Source organism: Rhinolophus sinicus, chromosome 6 (genome assembly GCF_057876585.1).
Source record: "Rhinolophus sinicus isolate RSI-liver-muscle chromosome 6, RSI-T2T, whole genome shotgun sequence".
In the NCBI taxonomy this organism is placed as follows: Eukaryota; Metazoa; Chordata; class Mammalia; order Chiroptera; family Rhinolophidae; genus Rhinolophus; species Rhinolophus sinicus.
This window is the reverse complement of record NC_142506.1, coordinates 30,037,377-30,042,224: the sequence shown is the minus strand read 5'-3', so window position 1 is coordinate 30,042,224 and position 4,848 is coordinate 30,037,377. Positions and strand designations below refer to the sequence as shown.

Sequence of the window (4,848 nt, the reverse complement as noted above, 5' to 3'; positions counted from 1 at the left end):
TGATATTAAGTTTCTTCCTTTTTAAAGCTAGTGTAAATGAAAGTTTACTATTGCTTGCAACCAAAAGCATTCTAAATGATACATCATGGACCCATTCGGTGGCTCAGGTGGTTGGAGCGCCGTGCTCCTAACACTGAGGTCGCAGGTTTGATTCCCACATGGGCCAGTGAGCTGCGCCCTCTACAGCTAAGATTGTGAACAACGGCTCTCCCTGAAGCTGGGCTGCAGTGAGTGGCCGGAGGTCGGCATGAGCGGTGGGCAGCCGCTAGCTACTGTGCTGCCGTGGGCTACCATGTGCTGCGAAGAGCAGCTGACTGCTTCAGCCAGGGAGAACACAAGGCCCATAATACCAGCATGGGCCAGGGAGCTGTGTCCTACACAACTAGACTGCGAAACAATGGCTTGAACCCTTGAACCGGAGTGGGGAGCGGTAGGCGGAAGAAGGGGGGGGAAAAGGAGTCCCTCTAACATTTCTTGTAATACTGGTTTGGTGGTGATGAACTCCTTTAGCTTTGTCTTGTCTGAGAAACTCTTTATCTGTCCTTTGATTTTAAATGATAGCCTTGCTGGGTAGAGTAGTCTTGGTTGTAGGTCCTTGCTTTTCATCGTTGAATGTTTTGTGACAATCCCTTCTGGCCTATAAAATTTCTGTTGAGAAATCATCTGACAGTTTTATGGGAGCTCCCTTATAAGTAACTATTATAGTTGTCTTTCTCTTGCTGCATTTAGGATTCTCTCCTTGTCTTTAATCTTTGCCATTTTAATTATAATGTGTCTTGGTGTGGGCCTATTTGGGTTCATCTTGTTTGGGACTTTCTGTGCTTCCTGGGCTCGTATGTCTATTTCCTTCACCTGGTTAGGAAAGTTTTCAGTCATTATTTCTTCAAATAGATTCTCAATCCCTTGCTTTCTCTCTTCTCCTTCTGGTACGCCTATGATGCAAATGTTGTGATGCTTGATATTGTCCCAGAGGTCTCTTAAACTATTTTCATTTTGTTTGTTTGTTTGTTTATTCTTGTTTTGTTTTTTGTTTTTTTGCTGTTCCGATTTGGTGTTTTCTACTACTTTGTCTTCCAAATCGCTGACTCAATCCTGTGCTTCATCTAGTCTGCTTCTAGTGCATTCTTCACTTCAGTTATCATATTTTTCACTTCTGACTGGTTCTTTTTTGTGGTTTTTATATCCTTTTTTATGCTTGCTAGCTCTTTGTTGACGTTCTCACTAAGTTCTTTGAGCACCCTTATAACCATTTTTTTGAACTCTGTATCTGGTAGGTTGTTTGCCTCCATTTCATTTAGTTCTTTTTCTGGAGTTTTCTCCTGTTCTTTCATTTAGGACGTATTTCTTTGTTTCCTCATTTTTGCTGCCTCTCTGTGTTTGTTTTTATGTAGATCTGCTATGTCTCCCATTCTTGCCAGATGGCCTTACGTAGTAGGTGCCCTGCCTGTGGGGCCCTGGCAGTCTCCCTGATCACCTACTCCAGGTGCTCCAGGAGTGTCCCTTGTGTGTGCCCTCCTGTTACAATTGAGCCTTGATTGCTATTGGCACATCAGTGAGTGGGATCGACCCTCAGGCTTATTGGCTGTAGCATTTGGCCTCGTCCACAGCTTATGGTCTGCTGAGCAGGAGGCTTACGCCACTGAGTGGGATTTGCCCTAGTGGGCTCTGGTGCCTGTTGAGACCATCCTTTTGGTGTGCCACTTGTGGAGCTAATTGTGTAGTGCTCTGATGTGGTCTGAAGCCAATGTCCAAGTATGTTTGTCCTGGGGCCTCTTTTCTTTTTCTTTTTCTTTCCGGCTAGGTACAGTGAACTTTATTGATGGTGCATGACAAGGTAGGGTTCCGTTAGCCCTTCCCCTTCTTCAGGGGGTCTAGGATAGAAACTGGAGATCAGGAAATTCTCAGTGTGTTGGGGGATCAATTTGGGGAAAGGACTACCCAAAAGCTGAGGTTCTCTCTTCCTCTTGCTGGGGCTGATGGTCCAAGGGGCTCTTAATCCTTGGAGGCCATGTGGACCATGATGTCCACCACCCTGTTGCTGTAGCCAAATTCATTGTTATACCTGGAAATGAGCTTGACAGAGTGGTCATTGAGGGCAATGCCAGCCCTAGCATCAAAGGTGGAAGAGTAGGTATCACTGTTAAAGTCACAGGAAAAACCTGGTCCTCAGTATAGCCCAGGATGACCTTGAGGGGACCCACCAATGCCTGCTTGGCCACTTCCTTGATGTTATTGTATTTGGCAGCTTTCTCCAGGTGGCAGGTCACAACCAAGACATTGGAGGCAGGGACACAGAAGGCCATGCCAGTGAGCTTCCCATTCAGCTCAGGGATGACCTTGCCCACAGCCTTAGCAGCACCAGTAAAAGAAGGGATGATGTACTGGGCAACTCCTCAGCCATCATGCCACAGCTTCCAAGAGGGACCATCCAGTCTTCTGGGTAGCAGTGATGGTATGGACTGTGGTCATCAGTCCCTCCATGATGCCAAAGTTATCATGGATGACCTTGGCCAGGGGGGCCAAGCAGTTGGTGGTACAACAGGCATTGTTGACAATCTTGAGGGACTTGTCATACTTCTCATTGTTCACACCCATCACAAACATGGGGGCATCCACAGAAGCGGCAGAGATGATGACCCTCTTGGCTCCACCTTTCAAGTGAGCCCCTGCCTTCTCCGAGGTAGTGAAGACACTAGTAGACCACAACATACTCAGCACCAGCATCACCCAATTTGATGTTGGTGGGATCTCGGTCCTGGAAGATGATAATGGGCTTTCCATTGATGACAAGCTTCCCATTCTCAGCATTGGCTGTGCCTTTGAACTTGCCATGGGTGCAATCATACTGGAATATATAGACCATGTAGTTGAGGTCAATGAAGGGGTCATTGATGGTGACAACATCTACTTTGCCAGAGTTAAAAACAGCCCTGGTGTCCAGGCATCCAATACAGCCAAATCCGTTCACTCCAACCTTCACCATCGCGTCTTAGGATCATGCTGGTACAGTGCAGGAAGACGCAACTGTCTATTGAAGGGGAGGAGCAGAGAGCCTGGGGCCTCTTGAGAGGGGCTCTGGTGCAGACCCAGGTCACCCACTGCCTGTGACCAGCCAGGGACTACCTGGTAGGAGCTACAAAGCCATCTGTTGTTGTTAGCTGCCTGTGCTAAACCTGGAGGCTCAGGGGGGAAGCCACGTTGTGAACTGAGAATGCCTGCCACCAGCACCAGGCCTAGGGTAGCTCCAAGAAAAGCTAGGACATCTGGAGGCCTGCTGGCTCCTGTGAGGTTCAGCCACTGATAAAGCCTTGTGCGGTTTGCAAGTTGGATGAGGCAGGACCTCAGGGAGTCACTAGAATGGGAAGAATTGTGGTCACCAGGCTATTGTAATTTTGGTTTGGTGCCAGTGCTGAGCCTGGAGCTACTCAGCAAAAGTCTCACAGCATGCCAAGGCCAGTCGCCACCTGCCTGGAGTCTGAGGACTCCAATAATTTTCCAAGAAAGAGAGCAATGTGGGGGTTGCTGGCTGATTCCTAAGAAAGTGCTTCAGCCATTGGGGGAGTTGGGTGGAGTGGGGTCTCAGTGAGTCAGCAGGTGGAGTAGCAGAGCTAACCAGACTATAGTGGTATCTTGTTTTTCGAATGTCTCCGTTGATGAACCCTTCAGTTTACGAACGCCGTAAATTTTATGGATCTATGGTATCATTAGATAGTAAAATTCATGCTAAATTTGCAGTTTTAGGGGTTGATTTTAAAGGTCTGGAATGGATTAATCCATTTTGCATTACTTTCTTTGGGGAAACTGTGCCTTGATTTTCGAATGTGTCAGAACTTGAACGTTCTTCCAGAATGGATTATGTTGGAAAACACTAATCATATTCAGATTGGCTTGTGGGGGAGGGCTCAACATAGGAACGATGGCACTTACCTGCTGGCTGCATGGGAGAAGGACCCCACACCAGGAAAATGCTGACTGTCTCCCAGCCTGAAGCCTGAAGCCATGCATCTCAGTCTGCCCCCCATATGCCTTCAACACACCAACCCCTTGAGTCACTGTCCCTCCACCAGAGCCCAGGCTGAGTGCCGGTGAGTGACTGAGTCTGTGCGAAGGCCATTTGAAAGAATGTGTGGGTTTCCCTCAGCCTTCTGTCCCACTTAGACGGTCGGAATCCTCATTGTGTTTTACAACCAGATGTTGTGGGGGCTACTCTTCCTGGCTCCAGTACTCTGGGCTGGGGAGACTGGTGTGGGACTGGGGTCCCTTGATTCTCCTTGGGGAACCTCCACGGCTGCGATATCTCTCCCAATTTTTTTCTGCCACATGGAGGTTTGGGGCGAGCCTGGTTCGCATCTCTGCCCCTCCTACAAGTCTTCTTTATATCCTTAGTTATAAAACTGTTCATCTAGATTTCAGGTGATTCTCCAGGTTGATTGTTCTATAATTTAGCTGTAATTTTTTTTTTTTTTTAGCTGTAATTTTAATGTGTTCACAGAAGGAAGTAGGCACAGTATTTATCTACTCTGCCATCTTGAATCTTTCTCCGAGCCACCTATATTCTTAATAAATTAAATTTTGCTTAAGGGATCTAGAGTCTGATTCTGTTGTTTTCTTTTCTTTCTTTTTTTCTTTTTTACAGGATTTTATTGGGGAACAGTGTATACTTCCAGGACTTTTTCCAAGTCAAGTTATTGTCCTTTCAATCTTAGTTGTGGAGAGCATAGCTCAGCTCCAGGTCCAGTTGCCGTTGCTAGTTGCAGAAGGCATAGCCCACCATCCTTTGCAGGAGTCGAACAAGCAACCTTGTGGTTGAGAGCCCAAGCTCCAACCAACTGAGCCATCCGGGAGCTC

At 47.2% G+C, this 4,848-nt stretch overlaps 1 pseudogene; it reads right to left on the bottom strand.

The window, feature by feature from the left end:
* Positions 1 to 1,810: 1,810 nt before the first annotated feature.
* LOC109459572 (glyceraldehyde-3-phosphate dehydrogenase pseudogene) lies at positions 1,811 to 3,084 on the bottom strand (annotated as a pseudogene).
* Between the last annotated feature and the right edge of the window lie 1,764 nt (positions 3,085 to 4,848).